At 38.9% G+C, this 9,390-nt stretch overlaps 1 pseudogene; it reads left to right on the plus strand.

The window, feature by feature from the left end:
* Positions 1-784: 784 nt before the first annotated feature.
* On the plus strand, positions 785-1,726 carry LOC132430311 (olfactory receptor 9I1-like; annotated as a pseudogene).
* Positions 1,727-9,390: the final 7,664 nt, after the last annotated feature.

The following is a 9,390-nucleotide window of genomic DNA, read 5'->3' on the forward strand; positions in this document are numbered from 1 at the left end:
GCTGTAGAAGTTCCAACAGTGCTTGCTCTTCACAGCTCTGTCTTGTATCCAAGCCCATTGGGTTCACGTGCACATCAAAACAACCACAAAGAAAGAGTTGATATTGGGACTCCAGGGGGCTGTGGACTTGGAGATAAGAAGATTCCAGAGTATGCATGAACCTAGAAGCATGTTACATTATTGCAGAATTTAGAAAAAAATAATTCTAAGTGTGTGAATTGGACCAAGTGTTAGGTACAGTATATAAGTGATGTCCTTCACAGTAATATTGTGACATTGGCATTGACATTCTCATTAAGCCAACAAGGAGACTGAGGTTCAGAAAGTTGAATCAACTTGCCCAAGGTCTCAAGGGATGGGAACCTTGGTCTGATATCAAAGCCCATGTCCTTAGTTCTATACCATTAGGTTTTCTCCAACAAAGTGGTATTTTCTGGCTTTTCAGGGAGACTGATGAAGGTTTCCAATTTGCCACCTGTAAGAAGCTAGAAAATGTCTAAGGATCTGAGTTCTAGCTCTGGCTTTGCCTCTTTACTATGAAATCATGCACGAGTCACTTTACCTCTTTGACCCTCATATTCTTCTCTCAAAAGTGGGATTAACAATATGTGCTTCCAAGGATCTCTGAAAGATCAAATGCAATAAAGTTTGTAAAAAATGTAAAATGAGTTACAAATCTCAAAGATTATTATCATTACTGAAAATGATCAAATCAAGCCATGCTCACCTTATTTTATCTTCAATGGGATTTAATTTTTTTATTTCAGTGGGCAATTTAGGATTCATGGCAGAAAATGGCACTGTGGTGACAGAATTCATTTGATGGGGCTCCAGCTGTGGGCAGAGCTGCAGACGGGTCTCTTCTTTGTGTTTCTGGTCCTTTATCTCATCACCATAGGAGGTAACCTGGGGATGATAGTGCTGATTCAGAGTGACCGTCGCCTCCAGACCTCCATGTACTTCTTCCTCAGCCATCTTTCCTTCCTGGACATTTGCTACTCTTCTGTTATTGTCCCTCAGTTGCTGGAGACCTTGGGTACTGATAAGATGGTCATCACCTTTGAGCACTGTACCACCCAGTTCTTCTTTTTCACACTCTGTGCTAGTACTGAATGTTTCCTTTCGGCCGTGATGACCTATGACCTCTGTGTGGCCGTGTGTAACCCTCTCCTCTATGCCACTGCCATGCCACCTCAGACCCGCCTGCGGCTGGTGGCTAGGGCATATGATGGTGCCATGGGTCAATTCTGTGATCCCCACTGGGTGTACCTTCTCCATCTCCTTCTGTAAGTCCAACCATATGGATTTCTTCTTTTGTGACCTCCCACCTCTGCTGAAGCTTGCCTGTAGTGAGACCAGACCACGAGAACGGGTGATCTACCTCTTAGCTTTCTTGGTCATTACAACCAGCGTTTCAGTGATTTTTATATCCTACCTGTTCATCATTCGGGCTGTTCTGAAGATTTGTTCAGCTGGTGGCAAAGCCAAGCCTTTCTCTACCTGTGCTTCTCACATAACTGCAGTGGCTCTTTTCTTTGGGACACTGATATTCATATACGTGAAAGGTAACATGGGAAAATCCCTTGGGGAAGACAAGATTGCATCAGTATTTTACACTGTGGTCATCCCTATGCTGAACCCAATGATTTACAGCCTGAGGAACAAGGAAGTGAAGGAGGCTCTGAAGAGACTTCTCAACAGGATGAGGGTTTCCCAAGTAGAGTAAGACTTGAGCTCCATCAATTCAGAAGTTCCTGCAAATCATCCTTCGGGCTTTTGGCTTGTCCTCTTAACCCAGGAACCAGATCTCATAATTACAAAAACATACTGAGGCAAAAAAATGTAGATTTAGTTTCCAGGGATTTCTTTATTAGCTCTATGACTTTGAGCCAGATATTCTCTTCCTCAGTTATCACATCAGGAAAAATTGCCTTGCTATGATTAAAGCCAGGATCAAGAGAGATGGAATGGCAAAGGGTTTTATAAATAATAACATGCTATAAAATGTAACATTCATTTTTCTGACCTGTCCTGGATATTGTTTAGTGTTTTCTCAGCTACATATTTTTTCCCACTAAGCTAATATTTGTATCTTGAATAATTACAAAACAATAGCTTATTGCTTACATAGTAAGGACAGTCACCTTCTTTGGTTGTGGGTAGTGGGGTAGAAATCAGCCTTGACCAAAGAAAACTTTCCTCAACATTCAATTGTATACAATTTAAGTATTTGTCATGGAAAATACAAGTAGCTAAAGAGAGGAAGAAAAAATAGAGGAAAAGGAGATATGAACTAGGAAATGTTCAAGTAGAAAAAGTTAGTTTATTTCCCAAGATAATGTAGAGGACAAGACACTGTAGAATGAAAGAAAATACAAGTAGCTAAAGAGAGGAAGAAAAAATAGAGGAAAAGGAGATATGAACTAGGAAATGTTCAAGTAGAAAAAGTTAGTTTATTTCCCAAGATAATGTAGAGGACAAGACACTGTAGAATGAAAGAAAGGTATAATGATTTGCATTAATTATTGAAAACAGTTTGATCTTGACGTAGGGCTGAAGTGAGCCCGATATATAACTTTTGAAATATATCTTGATCACCAAAGGTCAGAATCTCTGTTTTATTTCTGAAGCATTGTTCATGGACCACCTGCCTCAGTTAACTCAAGTTACTTTCTATTCTTCAGTAATGAAAACCACTATCTACTTCCATCTCCTGTAGGACATTTACTTTACCCGAAGACAGATGGCTATGAATCTGACCTCCACCTTTTACTGACCTTCACATCTGCTAGAAATAATACTTGGGAAAAAACTCCATGGAGATTCCACAATCTTATTCATCAATTCAGCAAATATTTACTGATGATCAACTATGTATCAGAAATAACACTAGGCTCAGGAATATAGCAATAAGTAAGATAGACACGGTTCCTCCTTTATGGAGATTAGAACCTGGGGCATAGACAAATATTGAACCATTACATAGCTAATTGATTTCTTTGTATGATTTTGGTAAGTGGAAAAAAGAACCACACAGGGTATTGTTATCCTGTATGGTAGGGTTCTGACCTAGTTTGGTGTGGTCAGGAAAGCCTTCCTTAAGGAACTAACATTTAAACTGAGGCTTAAAGAGTAAATATGTCATAATCATGGGATGGGGACACCATTCCAGATAGAAAGAGGTGCAAATGAAAGGGTCTGGGAAACAGGATGCCTTGAGGAACTGAGAAGCCAGAGTGGCTGCAGCATAAGGAGTGAGAGGATTAGTGTGAAAGGCAGCTGGTGAATTCAAGAGAAACCAGGTCACAGAGAACCTTGCAGGCTCATTTAGGGACTTGTGGGCTTCACTCCAAGAGCAAGGGATGAAATGATTGTATCTGAATTTTAAGAAGATCACTTTGACTGCAGTGTGATGGCGGAACGGGGATTCTTGGTGGTGGAGATGGAGGGAAAGAGGCCCACTTCACCTAAGAAACAACAAATGGTGTATCCCAAGGCAAGGTGTTTGAGTGCCACACAATACTGTATGCTTCATTGTAGAACAAATATTAGGCGAGAGAAAGCTAACAGGTAGGTGTATGACCATGCTATTGGTAGAGGACTGATTCTTGGAAAAACGGTGAAATTGGGGAAATATACTTTTGGAGACATCCATTTTGGTATACTTTTTCATTGGTATACCTTTAATTCCCTGAATTGAGCACTTAACTAAGATACATTCAGGTATTCACCCTGTGTCTGTTCATCAAAATAGCCAACAACTACTTCTTCTTAAGAGGGCAACACATTTTCAGTGACTCCTACTATATGCCAGGCTGTGTTAATGGGCTGAAGAAATCCTCCCTTAGAGGAGTTCTTGCATCCCTTGGAGGAATTCTTTTAAGTCAGGAAAAACCTTCTACTTAAAAAATAAATAAATGGGGAAAACACTAGACAGTGAGTGTGCTATTTTATTTGTGGTGGGAACTGCCTCACACTTCTCAACCCTTCTACTTGGTGAGTGGCAACAAACTTTGCCTATAAATGAATGCCCTTTGATACAGTATTTGATGTATAAACAATTGCTTAAGGGATGCACCAAGTGAATAAAAATAAAATGAAGTTTTAGTGTGTTTTAGGGGACCATCTTCTGGTGATGAGAGAAGGCAGCAGAGGAAATGGCATTTATGTTGAATTTCCGCTTACATATATTAATAAATGAATGAAAACATTCATTAATTACCTAATGTGTGGCAGGCTCTGTGCCAGGAATTTTCACTTATCTCAGTGACAGGCCTCATTCTATACATAATCTTTTAGAAAATGGGATCCTAGGAGGGTTGATTTTATGTGCTAATCTGATTGGGTCATGGGGAGCCAGATATTTGGCTAAACATTATTTCTGGGTGTGAGGATGCTTCCAGATGAGATAAGCATCTGATAAGCATCTGTTCAGTAAAGCAGGTTGCCCTCCCCAGTGTGCGTGGGCACCATCCAAGCTTGAGGGCTTGAATAGAACAAAAGGCAGAGGAAAGGGGAATTCATTCTTTCTCCTCTGCCTGACTGCTTGAACTGGAACAGCAGTTTTCTTCTGAACTTGGACTGGGATTTACACCGTCAAGTGCCCTGGTTCTTGAGCCCTGGACTACACCGCTCTTTCCTAGGTTTCCTGATTGTGGGAATTCTTGGCCTCCATAAAAGAAATCATGTGGGTCAATACCTCATCATAAATCTCTTGCTATGCTATAAACAGATCCATTACCTTCAGAAGTTTCCTACCACCCTCTTTATTTATTATTATTATGATGATTATTATTTTGTGATAAGAACACTTAAGATAAGATCTACTGTCTTAGCAAATTTTAAAGTATACACTAGAGGAACTCCGTGAAGGCTCACGACAAGGAGTACTTCCCAGAATTTCTGCTGCCTGTGTCATTGTCTCCGTGGTCAGCCACAGCCATGCCCTGCCTCTGCAGGAGACCCTCCAACAGTAGCAGGTTTTCTGTTTGGCTGAAGGCTTCCCTAAGACCTCATTAGACCCTTGCTGATTTTAACCATGGGAAAGACTGTGGAATGGGAGTAAACCATGACTCTCCAGTTGTGTTTCTGTAACTCAGATATTTACAGGTGAGGAAATGGAGTCCCAGAGAGCTTAAGTGAATTGCTGAAGTTCACCTAGAGAGGCAAATTTGACTGTGTGGCTGATAGGGTCTTGGTGCTCAGGCTGGGTGTCACGCCTGAGCCTCTGAGGTGGGAGAACTGAGTTCAGGACATTGGTCCACCAGAGACCTCCCAGCTTCACGTAATATCAAAAGGTGAAAGCTCTCCCAGAGATCTCCATCTCAACGCCAAGACCCAGCTCCACTCAACAACCAGCAAGCCACAGTGCTGGACACCATGCCAAACAGCTAGCAAGATAGGAACACGATCACGCACGTTAGCAGAGAGGCTGCCTAAAATCATAAGGTCACAGACACCCCAAAAAACACCACCAGAAGTGGTCCTGCCCCCCGAAAGAAAAATCCAGCCTCATCCATCAGAAAACAGGAACTAGACCCCTCATCAGGAAGCCTACACAATCCCCTGAATCAACCTTAGCCACTGGGGACAGACACCACAAACAACGGGAACTACAAACCTGCAGCCTGTGAAAAGGAGACCCCAAACACAGTAAGGTAAGCAAAATGAGAAGACAGAGAAACACACAGCAGATGAAGGAGCAAGGTAAAAACCCACCAGACCAAACAAATGAAGAGGAAATAGGCAGTCTACCTGAAAAAGAATTCAGAGTAATGATAGTAAAGATGATCCAAAATCTTGGAAATAGAACAAAGAAAATATAAAAAACGTTTAACAAGGACCTAGAAGAACTAAAGAGCAAACAAAAAATGATGAACAACACAATAAATGAAATAAAAAATTCTCTAGAAAGGATCAATAGCAGAATAACTGAGGCAAAAGAACGGATAAGTGACCTGGAAGATAAAATAGTGGAAATAACCACTGCAAAGCAGAATAAAGAAAAAAGAATGAAAAGAATTGAGAACAGGATTAGAGACCTCTGGGACAACATTAAATGCACCAACATTCAAATTATAGGGGTCCCAGCAGAAGAGAAAAAGAAAGGGACTGAGAAAATATTTGAAGAGATTATAGTTGAGAACTTCCCTAATATGGGAAAGGAAAGAGTCAATCAAGTCCAGGAATCACAGAGAGTCCCATACAGGATAAGTCCAAGGAGAAAGGTGCCAAGACACATATTAATCAAACTATCAGAAATTAACTACAAAGAAAAAATATTAAAAGCAGTAAGGGAAAAACAACAAATAACAACAAGGAAATCCCCATAAGGTTAATAGCTGATCTTTCAGCAGAAATGCTGCAAGCCGGAAGGGAGTGGCAAGACATATTTAAAGTGATGAAAGGGAAAAACCTACAACCAAGATTACTCTACCTAGCAAGGATCTCATTCAGATTTGATGGAGAAAATAAAACCTTTACAGACAAGCAAAAATTAAGAGAATTCAGAACCACCAAACCAGCTTTACAACAAATGCTAAAGGAGCTTCTCTAGGCATGAAACACAAGAGAAGGAAAAAACCTACCATAACAAATCCAAAACAATTAAGAAAATGGTAATAGATACATACATATAGATAATTACCTTAAATGTAAATGGATTAATTGCTCCAACCAAAAGACATAGACTGGCTGAAAGGATACAAAAACAAGACCTGTATATATGCTGCCTACAAGAGACTCACTTCACACCTAGGGACACAAACTGACTGAAAGTGAGGGGATGGAAAAATATATTCCATGCAAATGAAAATCAAAAGAAAGCTGCAGTAGCAATTCTCATATCAGACAAAATAGACTTTAACATAAAGACTATTAGAAGAGACAAAGAAGGACACTACATAATGATCAAGGGATCGATCCGAGAAGAAGATATAACAATTGCAAATATTTATGCACCCAACATAGGAGCACCTCAATACATAAGGCAAATACTAACAGCCATAAAAGGGGAAATTGACAGTAACACAAAAATAGTAGGGAACTTTAACACCCCACTTTCACCAATGGACAGATCATCCAAAATGAAAATAAATAAGGAAACACAAGCTTTAAATGACACATTAGACAAGATTACTTAATTGATATTTATAGGATATTCCATCCAAAACCACAAAATACACTTTCTTCTAAAGTGCTCATGGAACATTTTCCAGGATAGATCATATCTTGGGTCACAAACCAAGCCTTGGTAAATTTAAGAAAATTGAAACTGTATCAAGTATCATTTCCGACCACAATGCTATGAGACTAGATATCAATTACAGGAAAAAATCTGTAAAAAAACCAAACACATGGAGGGTAAACAATACACTACTTAATAACCAAGAAATCACTGAAGAAATCAAAGAGAAAATCAAAAAATACCTAGAAACAAATGACAATGAAAACACGACAAACCAAACCTATGGGATGCAGCAAAAGCAGTTCTAAGAGGGAAGTTTATAGCAATACAATCCTACCTCAAGAAACAAGAAAAATCTCAAATAAACAACCTAACCTTACACCTAAAGCAACTAGAGGAAGAAGAAGAACAACAAAAAAAACCCCCAAAGTTAGCAGGAGGAAAGAAATCATAAAGATCAGATCAGAAATAAATGAAAAAGAAATGAAGGAAACAACAGCAAAGATCAATAAAACTAAAAGATGGTTCTTGGAGAAGATAAATAAATTTGATAAACAATTAGCCAGAGTTATCAAGAAAAAAAGGGAGAAGACTCAAATCAATAGAATTAGAAGTGAAAAAGGAGAAGTAAAAACTGACACTGCAGGAATGCAAAGGATTATGAGAGGTTACTACAAGCAAATATATGCCAATAAAATGGAAAACCTGGAAGAAATGGAAAAATTCTTAGAAAAGCATAACCTTCTGAGGCTGAACCAGGAAGAAATAGAAAATATAAACAGACCAATCACAAGCAGTGAAATTGAAACTGTGATTAAAAATCTTCCAACGAACAAAAGTCCAGGACCAGATGGCTTCACAGGTGAATTCTATCAAACATTTAGAGAAGCGCTAACACCCATCCTTCTCAAACTCTTCCAAAAAATTGTGGAGGAAGGAACACTCCCACACTCATTCTGTGAGGCCACCATCACCCTGATACCAAAACCTGACAAAGATACTACAAAAAAAAGAAAATTACAGACCACTATCACTGATGAATAAAGTTGCAAAAATCCTCAACAAAATACTAGCAAACAGAATCCAACAACACATTAAAAGGATTATATACCATGATCAAGTGGGATTTATCCCAGGGATGCAAGGATTCTTCAGTATACAAATCAATCAATGTGATCCACCATATTAACAAATTGAAGAATAAAAACCATATGATCCTTTCAGTACATGCAGAAAAAGTTTTTGACAAAATTCAACACCCATTTGTGATGAAAACTCTCCAGAAAGTGGACATAGAGGGAACCTACCTCAACATAATAAAGGCCATATATGAGAAACCCACAGCAGACATCATTCTCAATGGTGAGAAACTGAAAGCATTTCCCCTAAGATCAGGAACAAGACAAAGATGTCCACTCTCACCACCATTATTCAGCATAGTTTTGGAAGTCCTAGCCTCGGCAATCAGAGAAGAAAAAGAAATCAAAGGAATACAAACTGGAAAAGAAGAAGTAAAACTGTCACTGTTTGCAGATGACATGATACTATACATAGAGAATCATAAAGATGCCACCAGAAAACTTCTAGAGCTAATCAATGAATTTGGTAAAGTTGTAGGATAAAAAAATTAATGCACAGAAATCTCCTACACTCCTATACACTAATGATGAAGCATCTGAAAGAGAAATTAAGGAAACACTCCCATTTACCATTGCAACAAAAAGAATAAAATACCTAGGAATAAACCTACCTAAGGAGGCAAAAGGACTATATGAAGAAAATTATAAGACACTGATGAAAGAAATTAAAGATGATACCAACAGATGGAGAGATATACCATGTTCTTGGATTGGAAGAATCAATATTGTGAAAATGACTATACTACCCAAAGCAATCTACAGATTCAATGCAATCCCTATCAAATTACCAAAGGCATTTTTTACGGAACTAGAACAAAAAATCTTAAAATTTGTATGGAGACACAAAAGACCCCAAATAGCCAAAGCAGTGTTGAGGGAAAAAAACGGAACTGGAGGAATCAGACTCCCTGACTTCAGACTATACTACAAAGCTGCAGTAATCAAGACAATATGGTACTGGCATAAAAACAGAAACATAGATCAATGGAACAAGATAGAAAGCCCAGAGATAAACCCACACACCTATGGTCAACTAATCTATGACAAAGGAGGCAAGGATATACA

Source organism: Delphinus delphis, chromosome 8, assembly GCF_949987515.2.
Source record: "Delphinus delphis chromosome 8, mDelDel1.2, whole genome shotgun sequence".
Taxonomy (NCBI): Eukaryota; Metazoa; Chordata; class Mammalia; order Artiodactyla; family Delphinidae; genus Delphinus; species Delphinus delphis.